The sequence below is a fragment of the Panicum virgatum genome, chromosome 8K (genome assembly GCF_016808335.1).
Source record: "Panicum virgatum strain AP13 chromosome 8K, P.virgatum_v5, whole genome shotgun sequence".
Taxonomy (NCBI): Eukaryota; Viridiplantae; Streptophyta; class Magnoliopsida; order Poales; family Poaceae; genus Panicum; species Panicum virgatum.
In genome coordinates, this window is record NC_053143.1 from 47,487,931 (window position 1) to 47,504,418 (window position 16,488).

At 47.3% G+C, this 16,488-nt stretch overlaps 1 pseudogene; it reads left to right on the top strand.

Annotated features, from left to right (window-relative positions):
• The first annotated feature begins 613 nt into the window (after positions 1-613).
• Positions 614-9,024, top strand: LOC120645837 (annotated as a pseudogene).
• Positions 9,025-16,488: the final 7,464 nt, after the last annotated feature.

The following is a 16,488-nucleotide window of genomic DNA, read 5'->3' on the forward strand; positions in this document are numbered from 1 at the left end:
AGGTGACAGGCGATATATAGAGCCCGTCACCTCTATTCAAGTCATAGGTGACGGCCTTGACTTGGTAGACAAAGGTGACTGTCGTTTCATGAAGCCCGCCACCTTTGTGAACAACAGAGGTGACGGGCTCCAGTGTTTTTCGTCACCTTTGAGATTGACCTATTATTTCCCTCTGCTAGCCGCCGCTCAGGCAGGCAGTTGGAGGAGGCAGCACCTGCCTGCCCAGGTGCTGCCGCCGGCGACGGCCATTTTGGAAGATTTAGAGCTCCTGCAAGGTTAGATCTATTTTTTTCATTAATTTATTAGTTGCTACTAGCAAGCAAGGTAGCCTCCCATTGGCCTCCTCCCCCTGCTCTCATCCAAGACTAGATCTCTTCCTTGATTTATTGCTACTAGGATAGCAAGCCTCCCATTCGCCTCCTCCCCCTCCTCCCTTCCCTTTGTTGGTACTAGCAAGCCTCCTCTTCAATTTTTTTGTCTCAATTAATTCTTAACAAATCTTATGTTTTTACGGATGTAGATGGAGGATAAAAGTTGGATGGGCCTTCCTAGCCATTGTTGCCCGTAGTACTTGAGAGGATTGAAGTCTTTCATGGAGATTGCCACGGCCGATATGGAAGCGAGGGGTGAAGCAACAATGTACTGTCCGTGCCCCGATTGCAAAAATGAGAAGAAATACTCAAACTTGGATATTGTCTATGCGCACTTGATCCTCCGTGGATTGGTACCAAACTACACTTGTTGGAACAAGCACGGAGAGGAAGGCCCTAATGAAAGGGCGGAATGGGTCGCCGATGAAGAAGGGCCCAACCGCAGGGAAAGGCAGTACAGTGGTCAGGATGGAGAAGAAGGCAATGATGATGACAGTCAAGCCTATGATGACATCAATGAGGAGTGCATTTTGGAGTGCAATGATGATCAGTTTGATGCCTTGGTCGACAATGTTGAAGACATCATCCGTGATGTAAGAGGAGAAGATGAGATGACGGAAGCTGAGCTGCGTAAATACAAGAATTTGTTGAAGATTCAAAAAAAAAACTCTTTATTGTCTTGTCTTTTTTGTGAGAAGACTCCGGATACTTTTGTCTTTTATGGTAGTTAAGTCAAAGTAGCAATTTTTTGTGGGACAAATTTTAAACTCTAGATGTGCAATTATTTTGGGACGGAGGGAGTATCTTTAGTCCTAAACAGCATAGATGATGAAATGCTAAGGTTGTAATCAATATGATGTGTTGCTAATTTCTCACTGCCCACAGTATTTTCATACTTCTTCAGTTAATCAATAATCTGATAACTCACACCATTAATAATATCAGCGTTCACGAAAAAGAACAAATCAGTACGCATGCAAGAGATATCAAAATCAGCATGAAGTACCCATCCCAACCCACTGCTGCCACGCTTCACCAGAGGAGAGGCACAAAAGAGGGGCCATCTGCATTGCAACCAGCCCACACACTGGCCATACGCGGCTAGTCCGCGAGCATTTCTAGTTGTAGTGGTTTCAGTTTCAGATGCACATTTTCTTGAGTATAGATTATTCCAGACCTTTATTATCTAAATAAAGATAATTTCAGATGAATCACATTCATTTGAGGCGTTCATTTACATCCAGAGGACGGAGTACTGATAGAGGAACAAAGCAAGGGCTATCAGCTTAGTGACAAGCCTCATAAAACTTTACACTAGTGTTCAAACAAACAAACAAGTTAAGATAAATGAAATAATTCCTCTAACAGAATATTGAGATTCTGAAGGCCAGCATAATTGTGTGTCTCGGTCCTATCATCCTATGAATGCTCCTCTCCTGGTGGCTCAAAGCAGGAGTTTTTTTTTTTTTTGGAAAGCAGGAGTTTTTTGACACACAATTTGGTTTCCTCTCTCGATCGGGAATGAAGCTGAAGCTCGCCGGTGTGATTGCTGACTGCATAGCCAGCCGCTGGGGGCGCTTCCCTGAATGTCTGCTTCCTGGCCGGCCAATACTGTCGAGCGGGCCGGCCGGCCAAGCGGCGCAGGGACGCTTGCTGCTCTCCCTGCTGCAACTGCAAGAGCACGGTATGCCTGCTTGGCTTGGCAGCAGGCAGGGCAGGGCAGGGCAGGGCCCCCCATGCCTTTTCCTGTTCCGAGGGGAAACAAGCCAGTGTAGCTTTCGCATGTGATCCCTACCCAGCCATGCCCAGTAACGTCTTTCTTTGATCATCTTTAAACTGTAAACTAATTTATTTATTTATCGAAGGGAACAAGAAAGAAAATGAAGAAAAATGGGTCCTGGTATTGCAGGGATGATGAATGTCTGAATATACGTTGGTCGGAGTCAGGCGTGCGTACAGTGTTTTACTACTACAGTTTTTCTGCCTGCTAGTCCACACCAGGGGGAATGAGGGTGTGTTTAGTTTGTGAAAAGTTTGGATTTTGGTACTGTAGCACATTTCGTTGTTATTTGACAATTAATATCTAATCATGGACTAATTAGACTTAAAATATTCATCTTGTATGAATCAGTTATACTGTGTAATTAATTATTTTTTCAACTGTATTTAATGCTCCATGCATGTGTCCGAAGATTCGATGTAATGGATACTGTATGAATCTGCATAGAGCTAGAGAAGATTGGTCCTCCTAGTTGGCTACTTGGTCTACCAATGCCCCGGTAAATCGTGGCAGCATGTGGGTTAATGATAATGCAGGGCAGGCAGCCGCAGCCTGCGAGGAGAGCAGAGAGCATGCATCCGTTCAGAAAGGGCAAGAACAAGGAACAGAAATGCGTGGGGGCCTGATTGATGATCCTAGCTGCCATTGCCCATGAGGATTTGTATACCAAACGCAAGTGAGGAAAGAAAGAGAAGCTTCGTCAGCGATTCAGAGATTCAGCCTGTAGCTGTACCGGACCAATGCAATGCCAACGCCGAAAAATGGCAGTGCAGTGGATAGCTGCGCCGACTGGCTGCTGCTGCGACATCACTCTGGATTATCCATGCTGCTCACGGTTCAATTGTTGTGTGGCTGCGTCTCTCTCATTTGGAAGATGGTTGGAGCAAATCCGTCACCATTTGCGCGGTGATCGTTCCATGCTCAGCCTCTGAAATTGGCATTGATGATTATTCTAGTTTATTATATTTTCACTTCAGAAACCTGTAAATGTTTGGGAAGAACTTTGTTTGCAACCTAGAATTTCTCCGGAGTATGACAGTCAATAGACGTATGGCAATTAGCAGCAGTGTTTTTTTCTCACACCAAATTCGTACTAGCCACCAGCCAGCCAACAGTACTTTTCTTTCACAGCAGATCAGCACCAGCCACCAGCCACAACCAGCTGAAGAGAGTGAATTGGACTAGATATGCCATTATCACCTCCGGAGTACGGAGTATGCGTGTTCTGCAAGAGTAATCTGTCCATGAATGCACCATCATCCTGAAAGGCAGCCTTTGTGAAGGTATGGTTCAGAAAAGATCAAGAGATGGTGCCTTTGCCATTGCCATTGCCGAGTGGATAAAAAGTTTCTACGGCACAGAATGTAGCACACCAGGACTCACAGACTAACCTACGAATTCAAGAGTCTAGTACAAAAGGGCACCTACCCAAACGACAGCCGGCCGTAGATGAGGTGAGGCACGCCGTCAATGATGCGAGCAACCTGCCACACCAGCACCGGCCATGGATGGTGGATCATGCTAGCTCCAGCTTGGAGTGACCAAAGCCCAAAGGGTCAAAGCAAACCTGACCTGAGCCAGTGACGCTGGACATTCAGAATGGTCAATGGAGCATGATAAAGCAGGCCGTATTGGATATTTTCTATACATGTAGATGGCATTTGAAAAACTGAAACTACATCCTCCTGAATATAGGATTCTTTGTAAAAACAAAAAGATATTCAGAGTTCAGGCCCGAGGCCTCCTGTAGGCTGTAGGCTGTAGGCAGTACAGTATCCCATGGGTGGTGTGTGCAGGATTCCAGGTAAGTGTGAGTGTCTGACAAGGCAGTGTTAATGGTGGCTAATTGACTATTATTACCTAGCAAGATTAGAGCAGGGACCTCCTCCTGAATCCTGATCATAGGCCACGAGTTCAGACATGACTCTGTTCGCTGTGCTGTGGCTGGTGGCTGGTGCTGATTTGTTGTGAGAAAAAAGTACTGCTGACTGTCTAGTAGCTAGTGCTGATTTAGTGTGAGAGAAAAACACTATTGGCTGGTTGCAGTGAACATATTGAAGTTTGGCCTGTTATCTTCGTGCCCACACAGACACTGTTACTCTTCTCAGCTGAAGCAAAGCTCAGTCAGGGTGGAGCTCACATCACATAACCAGAGAGGGGAGCACACATTCTCCCATGGAGCTCAAGTCCTCTTACCTCCAGCCTCCTTCAACCTTGCCGTCCTCCACAAGACGAGTAAGTGACAAGCACATCCTTTTTCACCACCTGCTCTCTAGTCTCTTCATCCAAAAAAATCAGTTGCAAAAGCAAGCTGATGGCCGCTTCTTGAAGCTGCTGTTTGTTGACGACCAAAATTGACAATAGACAGTACCGACCGGTCTGACCGGTGTGCCCTAGTGGTCTGACCAGTCAGACGCTGTAGTTGATCCGGCAGCAGCCGACCGGTTTGACCGGTAGGGTCGACCGGTCTGATCGGTCCAAGTGGAATCCGTGTACAACTAGGGATTTTAATAGATTTAAATCTTGTAATAGGATTTCTTGCAGGATAAGTCCACCCTACCCTATAAATATAAAGGGTCACGGCCGATTAGGGCATCCAATCGATCAAATACAAAAAAAACTTTTATCTTTTTACTTTTTCTTTACCCTAGCTTTTTCCCATCTACTATCTGCTGTTCCTCCTTCGTCTCTACGTCGATTGAGGACGTTCTAGGTGGCCTGCCGACCCTAGAACAACCCTACGTGCGCCTGCCCCGACGGGTCCTTCCCGGGCGACATTCGTTGGTTTCGCCGCCGGCCTGCCCGGCGACTACCGGTCTGACCGGTATACCCGACCGGTCTGAGCATCAGCACTGCGTTGTGCCGTCGCTCGCTGTGCGTTCTAGCGCTTTCGTGTGTTGGCCCTAGTTCTGCGCCAACATACTTTTTGGCGACTCCGCTGGGGAAGAAAAATAAAACGGCTGCAATGACCGATATTCCTAAACCTAGCAAAGTTGATGCTGCCAACATCAAGAGGCCGACTCTTCAGCAACTTTCGGGCGAACATTAGAAGGTTCTTGATGGCATCCAAAAGAAGATCAGAGAAGAGAAGGAGAAGGAGATCCAGAGGCTGGAAGAAGAAGCCATGAACCAGTACATCTCGCACTTCTCCATCGACCGTCAAGGGAAGGTCACAACAGATGTTGCCTTCGATGCTTCACAGTTTGAGGTAAACTTCGATGAGAACAAGCAGTCTGTCCTTAATTCTGCAATAGCTAATGCTATAGATGATGCTGTTTCTTCTCATGTGAATAATAAGTTAAAATTTATTGGTCAAAATATGCATGATATGTTTGATGATCGTTTTAGCCGAATTGAGATACATCTCGGTATGAAGTCTGTCGGTAATGATGTGTCTGCATCTAATATCAATAAGACAACGGGTGGTTCGGCTATTCCAACTAACAATGCTACTGTGACTAATTCGGCTAATCAGCGTAGCCGAATTAATTATAATGCATCACCTAATGCCAATGTGCCATATGGGGCAGCGAATTCGTTGCGACATTCTACACTGCCGAACTTTGCTCAACCTAATAATACACCGATCACAAATCGGCCTAATGCCAATGATGTTGGATCAGGTAGTATTAAAGAGGAGGTGATGAAGATATTTCGGCAAACCTTTGGTATAGAACCTAAGGCCAAATGCCGAACTTATCAAAGACCATATCCTGAGAATTACGATTATGTTGCATATCCTCAAGAGTTTAAAATTTCTGAATTTGTTAAATTCACTGGTGATGATAGTAGAACTACATTGGAGCATATTGGTCAATTTATTATACAATGTTGTGAAGCTAGCACTAATGACATTTACAAATTGAGGTTATTTCCTTTATCTCTATCGGGTGCTGCATTTACTTGGTTTATTTCATTACCACCCAATTCAGTTTTCACTTTTGCTGATTTAGAGCAGAAATTCCATGATTATTTCTTTACTGGTGAAATTGAATTGAAATTGTCACATCTTTCATCGGTTAAACAAAAAATACATGAAGGTATTTCTGAGTATATTAGAAGATTTAGAGATAATAGAAACCGATGTTATAGTTTGACAATTTCTGATAGAGATTTGGCTGATCTAGCTTTTGCTGGTTTACTTGATTTTCATAAAGCAAAGCTAGAGGGACAATAATTTTTTCTAGATGTTAGTCAAGTCCTACAAAAAGCTCTGGCTAATGAGAGCCGAGCTAAAGAAGCTAGAGATTCTCAAAAGTCCAATGAAAAACCTAATCGTCCTGTATATGTGCTTGGGTGTGATTCCAATTGTTCGGACGATAAAGGTAAGGATGTTTATACCGCTGAGTTTGTTTGGCCTTCCAACGATAAATCTTGCGTTTGTGGTCCTCTCAAGCCGAATCACAAAGATCGGCAAGAAGATTTACTTTTGATGTGTCCAAATGTGAGAAAATATTTGATGAATTATATAAGAATGGATACATCAAGATGTCGCATATCATACCGCCACTTGAAGAATTAAAGCGGCGAGCTTATTGCAAATTTCATAATATTTTCTCTCATGCGACTAATGATTGCAATGTACTTCGGAGGCAAATTCAATCGGCTATTAATGAAGGCCGAATAATTGTTCCACAAATGAAGGTGGATCAGAATCCCTTTCCTGCACATACACATATGCTTGAATTGAGTAATCCTAAAGTATTAATTCGGCCAAGTCAAGCCGAATCGGTAAAAGGGAAAAATATAATTATTGGTGAAGAGAGATCTGAGCTTTTGAAATCTCACTAGGAAGCTCTAACAAAGAAGGTACTTGAAGATTCATTGAAGAATTTAACGCTCAGGGGGCAGAAACAGAAAAAAGGAGCCGAGTCTGCGAAGACCAGTCTGACCGGTCACTCTGGGAATTCTGGAAAGAATTCCAGAAACAAGAAAGAAAAAGAAAGGCCGAGTTTTAAAGAATTCTTGGCCAAATATGAGAAGAAAGGAGTCATCCAGAAGCAGAGGGGACGGCTAGATAAAGTTAAGGATACAAATCCATCATCGTCTCAAGAGCAATCGAGTTCGAGTCAAGGTAATTCATTTAATGAACCGATTGCTCCATGGTATTGCTGGCATCCTTGTTATATGCCTTTGGATTATAGTAGGATGCACATGCAATCGTATTATATTCATTATGCTCCTATATATCCAAGTTTTGCTTCACAAATACTGATTAGCGATAATCTGGTCAAAAAGGATATTGATTGCAGCAAAGAGTGTGAGAAGAGCATAAAACAAGATTCAAAACAAGATTCAAAATATCTACAATGGATGCGCAAGAAGGAGTCCATGGAATAGCAAGCGGAGGTTGTACCAGCAAGGTCAGCGACTATGAAGCAGGCATGGAGGCCTAAGCAAGTTGTTTCGTCATCAGCTTGAAGAAGAAGCAAGATATGGCCGATAAATTGTTGTCGCCCTTAGTACAAAAAATGGCCAATGTATTCATCGCCCTTAGACAATTTTGGTCCAGAAGAGTTGTTCTTTGGCACGCAAGCTTTGCCAAAGAACAGGGGGGCATATGTTGATGGCCAAAATTGGCAATAGACTGTACCGACCGGTCTGACCGGTGTGCCCTAGCGGTCTGACCGGTCAGACGCTATAGTTGATCCGGCGGCAGCTGACCGGTTTGACTGGTAGGGTTGACCGGTCTGATCGGTCCAAGTGGAATCCGAGTACAACTAGGGATTTTAATAGATTTAGATCTTGTAATAGGATTTCTTGCGGGATAAGTCCACCCCACCCTATAAATATAAAGGGTCACGGCCGATTAGGGCATCCAATCGATCAAATACAAAAAACTTTTATCTTTTTACTTTTTCTTTGCCCTAATTTTTTTCCATCTACTATCTGCTGTTCCTCCTTCATCTCTACGTTGATTGAGGGCGTTCTAGGTGGCCTGCCGACCCTAGAACAACCCTACGTGCGCCTACCCCGACGGGTCCTTCCCGGGCGACGTTCGTTGGTTTCGCCGCCGGCCTGCTCGGCGACAACCGGGGTGGCCGTTGCAGTTCTTCGCGAGCCCCGCGCACCACCACCAGCTCGTCGCCCCGAGGAGGTCGGTGCCGTCCAAGTGGGAGGACGCCGAGAAGTGGCTGCGGCAGCCGTCGTACTCCGACCACCACCACGGCGTCGGCACCGGCAAGGCCGCCTTCTTCAGGCAGCAGAGCAGCGGGTTGGGTACGAGAGCCGGCGGCGGCGAGGAGGAGAAGCGGGCGGCGGCGGCGGTGAGGAGGTCGGTGGACGCGCTGTCGGACGCCCACGCACTCGCGCTGTACGTGCCATCGGCAGAAGTGCTCCTCAAAGGTAACATTTTAATTTCTTGCAGGATTCATTGCTCTGATTCAGCACTGGAATTTGATCGTCCATGGATACTGAGCTTGTGAGATGCTGCATTGAATCGCAGACAAGTTCATGGACAACGAGGAGCCGTCGTAGGAGACCTTCGTGTTTTGGAGCGCGTACTGCGAGCCGGCGCTGGCGAAGGGCGCGGCGGTGGCGGCCGGCGAGGACTAGCGGAGGGACATTGGCACGGAGATGACACCGCTGGGGAGCTCGTGCCACACGCCGCTCAAGAGCACCTCCCCGGCGCGGCATAACACGCCGGCGAGCCGGTCGGGGCCGCTGGTGCCGTATGCCGGCGGCGGCGGGATGGACATCGCGGAGCTGGCGGACTGCCACCTCGCCAAGCTAGACCTGGGCGCGCGGTTCGACGCCATGCTCGTCAACTGGAGCTCCAAGGAGGAGGAGGAAGAGGAGGTGTCCAAGACCCTGTGGCACTTCGAGGCCACCATCGGCGCGGTGGTGTGCCACCTCGCGATAAAGGAGAGATAATATCAATATACAAAGATTGCATATTTTATTTCACATTTGTAAATAAGAAAGTGCAAATGAATAGAGGGTCAGGTGAGAAAGGTGAGTTATCAAGATGGATTTGAGGTAGGAAAATAGTTAAGTAGTAACAATATTCAGCAAAGAGGTCAGAGATACGGTTGAAATTATTTTTATAATAAAATATACTTTAGGAAAGGATCATTGCTATCTAGACTTACGTCCTACAGTCGATACAGTTCTGATACCACTTCTGTCACACCCGGTTTTAAGGACAAAACCGAATGCATAACTATATGTATGCCAGGATCAAGTTTTATAAATACAGAGGCATTATAAGTGAATAATTAGTAATAGTATCTCGAAAAAGATAAATAAAACAACTAAAAGACTATTAGAGTTATACAGCTTATCCTGAAAACGAAGGTTTCAAACTTTACAGGTAATCGACTGGGGGTTGCGTACGCCTAGAACTCAGCAACATCTTCAAAATACTTCACAACGACTTTCTCTTCTATGCAACAGTAAGCAAGGGTGAGTACACTTATGGTTGGTAATCAGCAAGGCCCCAAAAACTAACTAGAAAATGATTTAAATCCATCTTTAATTAAATTAATTATGTGAGGGTCCAAGCCGCTCTTGATCGTGAGCACGGCTGATATATCAGTTTTACACTCTGCAGAGGTTGTAGACTTTCATCATAATTCACGTAAAAGTTCCAAAGAACTTTAAACCCAACCACGCATGTGTTGATCAGACACAATACCACACTTCCGAGGTGTGATTGCATAGGGACGCTACGAGACCTTTACAAAGATTCCCTAACCCATGACAACCTGCTAAGGTTTTAAGTCAAAGCGGCCATAACACTTCCTAATATAGGTGACGCCTTATCCAGGTCTACACCACTCAAGAGGACAGAGCTATACCCAATGATGCATCCCCTCTTGCCCTTTCGGTAAGATTGTCACAAGCTAGAATTTCTAATTATTCAGTCAAGAATAGAGCCATGTAGTATTGTGGTTGTACGGTTTTCTTGGGTAGTTCTGCATGTTCCAATTAATTCGCAATACTCTTATAAATAAGCATAGATAGAAAGATGGTTAGGGTCACTTGACTTTTGAAACAAACCGAGTTCCCGAAAGGGCAACCCGACTCCCTGTATCGTCGTGATAGTCCCTGGATCAGTCGCTATCACATACAGAACTCATTTCAGGTAGAAATCATAGTCATACCAGCGATTACAGAACATTCATGGGTTTAATTTATTACAGCATTCGGGATAACAGTAATAATCTCCGAGTACAAGCCCGCTGGGCTAATTGAGTTGCAAACAGAAAGTGAGACAGTAGCTAAAACTTCATGCTGGTCCTCCTCCGGGAATATTCTTCTCCATAGGCATCCTTGAGTGTAGCACGTCTTCAATCGAACTACCCGTCGTCGTTGTTGTCGTACTATGAGTCATACCCTGCATCTACCCAATCTATCCCCAAGAATGGGATAGGTCCACATCACCATTCGCATGAAGCATATATGTGGATGCAATACGGTAAAACAATGCCAAGGGAAGGCTATGGTTTCCTATGCAAGCATTTATAGATAAGTCATCCAACCTCCTTCCAACGCGGGCAACTCTGGCAACCCAGACTCCCGGTCTTCTAACTTCCACTACAACAACTACCCAAGTTCGGTGTGGGAACTCCCTCTCCCCGCACCTCAGCTGCTATCCAAGCAGGAAACTGGACTAGAGGGAGGTAGAAAAGTATAAGTGGATCTAACTACAGTGTGGTGCCAGATCAAAAGTTGTACATGACCGAGTACGCGGCTATACGTATAGTTTTCACCCTGCAGGGGTTGTACACCTGTACCCACTCGCCCCGAATCCAGCCGGCAAGCAACTCCGACTATCTCCGAGGCACCAGTCAATGAAACTAATGGCTACGGCACCATCCTACTCCCGGTCTAGGGTGCGTCCTCCTGCAGTAGGTCGCTCGGGGCTGTGAAGCTATCTAGAATGGAATCTCCATGGATCCTGCGATTGGGGGCTATAGGGTCCTGCCCTCTCTCCCTGACATTGAAACCCTATCCTCCTGCAGTAATGGTGCCGCGCGTAGCTAGCTCGGGCTGGGTCCCCCCTCATAAAGGATAAGTGGTGTGCACGTCTGACATAGTTCCGTCACTAGGGCCACAAAGTCAAGTCCTTCATCCGGTCGAGGCGAGCGTCTTCATCCAAGTTAGCATTCCGTCATCACGGTTTGCAATCGATACCCATCACAGGCATCGCCTCCAAACTACACCTCTACTATGTTCCCACGGGAACGGTCTAGCACCCGCCACAGGTGCCCTTCACCCAATTACAGGTGTTGCTCAGGGTCGCGCCCAACACACAATCCCCGGCTCCCGATCCGAAGATCAGGGAAAGGGTCCGCTCGCCCCTACCGTAACCTACTCACCAACTCCTGTATAAGTGGAGGCAACCTTCCAGCATGCAAGGACTATATCACATATGTATTCCCATACCCCAATCTCACACACATAGTAGCAATAGCATACATCAACAATGATAAATATGGGTAACAAGGAATACGGTAGTAAATGTCTATGCAAGCTCATCTCAGCACTCAATTTGGGGGCGTATCGTATCTAGCAAGCAATGCCTAATAGGTATTCAGAACATGGATGGGCGTGAACCTGGCGTCTCCTCGTAGTGCTCCTGGAAGTTGGGGTAGTCGTAGCCTCGGGTCAGCTCCTCGGCGTCAGGTCCTATTCGTAATTACGGGAAAGTATAAGGGTCCAAGTGCAAAGATGCACAAAACTTCCCAAAAGAAGATCCAAATCATAGCAACAACTACTCTAACGCGTAGATCATAATTTTAGAAGAATTATGAAACTGGTTTCATAATTTTCGGAGCTACGATTGATTTATTATCAATTTTCTAAGCCTTAAAGCATTTCTGGAATTAATAAAAGATTATCGGAAAACATAAAAGAAAAATCAGTGACACATGGCATGCCCATCTGGGCATGCCATGTGGCATGCTGACGTCAGCATGACGTCATCCAGGGGGTCGGCTATGGTCATCGTTGAACAGGTCAACGTTAACCTCGTCAACAGTCAACGGTCTGCGGTCTCAAGGGCCCACTGATCAGCTGGCGGGTCTCACCGACATGTGGGACCTGCGTGTCAGTGCTGTGTTAAAAGAAAAAGAAAAAGAAAGATCGCATTCTTGGGCTGAAAGCTTCCTTGGGCAGCTTCTCTTGCTGGGCTTCTTGGGCCGAACTCGGCCCGCTTCCTCCTCCTCCTCTTTTTCTTTTCTCTTCTCTATTCCCTGCAGTGGCTGACATCCTGGCCCCAGCTGGCGGCCTCTCCGGGATCTTGTGCGGCGTCCTCCAGATCCGATGCAGCAGAGATCGTGTGTGTGCGGTCATGTGTGCTGGTCCAAGCCTGGGTTGCCACGTCGCGAACGCGACGTCGCAGCGTGGGCGTGGCGACGGCGCGGCACGGCGCGTCGGCAGTGGTGGCCAAGGGCAAAAGTGGTGGCGGTGCTAGTGCCCTCGACAAGCAAAGGCTTCGCCATGGCTCCGGCACGCACGCACGCGTCCAAGGAAGGGCCAAAGGGGCGGTCTCGTGCGCGTGCACATCGGCGAGGCGGCGGCGCGGCCATGGCAGTCCGGTGAGGCAGCGGCGGCTGCTTGTTCTTGGCCGCCAGGCAGGCGAAGGCCTGGCCTTGGGCCAAGAACGTGCACGCGAGTAGCTCTAGCGTGGCAAGGCCACGGCGGAACTCCGCGGCGAAAGGGGCGGCGACGAACGGCACCCGCAGTGGCACCAAGGCTCGCCAGTGGTGCGGATCGGCGAGGACCTACGCAAGACGAGCAAAGGCATTGCCTGGGTGGCCTGGCCGTGGCTGTGTGCACGCACGCGGGCATCGGGTTCACCCGAGCCGCTGCGTGGCCGTGCGCTAGGCACGGCGGTGCTAGGACAGGGGAACGATGTCAGCGAGCTGCGGGCTACGGCGGCGAAGTGGCGAGGGGCTCCTGCAGGCGCACACGCAAGGGAACGGGGCTCTAGGGCTTGCTACCGACGGCTCAACGGTGGCCAAGGCACACCGGAGCGAGGAGATGGCGGGCGATGTGGACGGCGATGCTCACCCGTCGGCCTCGAGGTTGATGTGCTTGGTGCGGCGGCGATTCGGTGCAGGGAGTGATCGAGGCCGTGCCGTGCCAAGCTGCAACGCTGTTGCAGGGGTACGGGGCACCGGCGTGGGGAAGCTCCGGCGGCGGCTTCTTTCTTTTTCTCCTCCCCTCCTCTATTTCTTCCTCTCTCCTCCTCTCTCTTGGTGGCGGCGGCGGAAGGGGAATTCCCTTGGGTGGCTAGGGTTTTGCGGAGGCAGCCGTGGGGTTTATATAGGCAAGGGGCTAGGGTTTTGGCTCTGACGTTGAGAAGGGACGGCGGTGATGGGATGGCCGCGGATTGGGGGTACGTGGCGGCATCAGGGGCTCCGCTGCTAGGGTTTTGGGCGCGGGATCAGGCGGAATCGCGCGCGTGGCGTGGGTGTGGCCGACTACGGCGCCAGACGGTGGCGTCAGCACGCCTCGCGGCGAGGCACTCCTCGCGCTGTCGCGATGTGCCGCAGGGGAAAAAGCAGGGGAGGCGCGTGTCAGGCTCATGGTGGCGGAACGTGTGTGGGGAGTGGTTTCGGGCCGGCGCGGGGTGGACTGGGCCGTGCGGGGCGGCCTGCTGGCGGCATGAGCGCATCCGTGCGCGTGGGCGCGTGCGATGCGGGCCGCGGGGGCTGGTTCTGGGCCGAAGGGAGGAAGGGGTTCGGTCGGACCGGCTGGGTTAGATGGGTTTCGGCCTGGTTTGGGTTATGGGGGTTAGGTTAGCTTTTGTATTTGATTTGAATGGGTTTAATTCAAATCAAATACCACACAATTCAAACAAAAATCATTCAAACCAAATTGAAACAAGTAGAGCCGAATAAACTTCAAAATCCAAATGCTGCACACTAGCATTTAGGTCCTTGAGTTAGTTTTTTTCAATTAAACTCTAAGAATTTAGGAAGGATAGCATTATTCCTTATGTGACCCTAACTATAAACACTTCCACGCAAAAAGTTTTTGAAATTTCGTATTTTTGAAGAATATAACATTCCGTAAAATTACGGGATGTTACACCTTTCTCCAACAAAAAACTACTCTTACTGCTCTTCAGCTCTTGCTCACTTGGAAAACTTGAAGAGATGAAGTCATGCCAAATGGCAGAACTAAGCAACAGCTAATACAGTAAGCAGAAGTTGGCTTTATACTAAGAAGCGGAAGCTGCCTTTTACCAACTTCTCCCACAAGTTGGTTTCTAAACAAGCAGGAGCCATGCCAGACGCGCGTTGCTTCCTAAACATGAACTGCGCTTCGGACATGCCAATCATGAACTCTCCTTCCAACATGAACATCATGCTTGGATGCCAAACGAGAAATTAACTTGCCATATGTACTGTGGAGCAATGACAACCACAACAACTAAAGCTATGTAGCCATGAGCTGGTTTGCCCTCTTTTCATGTATGCAGCTGCTCTATACTTATTGACTGGCAGAACTTGAGCCAGCCAACTCGGCCAGCTGCAATGGTAAATCAAATCCTTGCATTCGAGGTATGAGAGAAGAAGAAAAAGGAAGGAAGATTTAACTCCTTTTGTCTCGGTGGTGAATCCAATGATAAATAAATGGCATTTGAGACAGAGAAAGTGAGCATAGGTCACATGACCCCGAGCTAGCATTGCTTGTATGCGCCCCAAAATTCAGTCGCTTTGCCAACGCAGGTGTGAGCAAGGAGGGGGGAGACTGGGCAGTCAGGCGGGATTACCTCGCACTGGGAGACGAGGCTGGCCTCGGCGGCGTCCCAAGCTGGCGGCGTCGCGGAAGGCGAGGACTGGGGGCTCGCCGGCCGGCGGGGGAGGGGACCGGCGCGCGGAGGAGAGGCAGAGGCGGGTCGAAGCGGACGACGGTGGCCGCCGGGGAGTAGTCCTCCGCCGAGCCGCCGCCGCCGCCGCCGGAGGACATCGAGGATCGCCCAATGTTATGGTTTTTCCTTTTTTCGGTGGTGTTGTCATTTTAATTGGGCCTTGTAAGTGGTAAGGGCTGTAACGACTTTGCTTTTCGGCCTTTTCTTTAATTGGGCTGTGTATGGGGGGTTATCTATTTTTCAAAGAAAACATTGCAAAGGAACGTGGATCGTCTATCAAACGTGGATGGGTCATCTAGCCGCGTCTGCGTGGATACTCATTCTAGAGTCCCACTGCCTAGCTGAGCCAATAAGTTAATGGAAAGCACTTTTTCTCGTAAAAAAAAGAGAGTCGCACTGCCTATATATTTTCTTACGAAACATAATACAGATGCGCAGTCACACTACCCACTTATGTTGGTAGAATATTTCTTCCTCCTACGAGAGAGCCACGGCGCGTTACTTGATGAGCGCTGAACTATTTTTTTTTTTTTGACACACGATGAGCACTGAACTAGGTAGAGTACATGGCTGGACCTGCTCGTTCCTGTCGTTTTAGTGCAGTCAACCACCGACACCGTGCTGTCTTGCCGGTTGTTTTGGGAGCCGGCCAAAGGACTACCGTGTCTTACGTACCAAGAGGGCAATAATGACGTGGGTCTTGTTTAGTTACCTTCGAAATTCTAAAATTTTACAAAAATTTTCATCACATCCAATGTTTCAACGCATGCATAAAGTATTAAATGTATCTAAAAAAATAACTACACAGTTTATCTATAACTTGCGAGATGAATCTTTTGAGCCTAATTAACCCACGACGGAATAATAATTACCAAATACAAATGAAAGTACTACAGTACTTTACACCCAAAAGTTTACACATCTAAACAGGGCCTTGGCAATTGGTCATGCAACTTGTGTGTGTTCTTTGGCTCTGTTCTCCAACTTTCCATTGGCTCTATTCTCCAACTTGTAGACATGCATGCTCTGTCTCCATCTAAAGTATACATTCTCCTTTTAATTTTATAAAGTGCAGACGTATATTAAGATTCAAACTTTATTATTTTTTAGCAATAATTTTAGTATTAATTTTTTATTTTTATAATACAAACTTTATATGATTGGATTTGTAATCAAATATACTTTACCAAGATTATAAGTTTATAACTATAAATGGTATAATATATGATAAATGAAAAGTCAAAGTGTAATTTGGAAGATCGTGTCATGTTATACTACGTCTTATAAAAGTGGAATGAGAGAGTTATATAACTCTCTGAATGAAACATGCATGTCTCTAATTAACAATGTGCGTGCAACCTATCTATCTATCTATCTATCCAACAATAAGTACAGTACAGATGGCTAGCTCGCAGGCCAGTATATGTTATGCTGCAAGTGTATGCACTCTATATACTCATTTAGATCAACTAATACAAGTAAATCACATCTACATAATACAAGTAAAT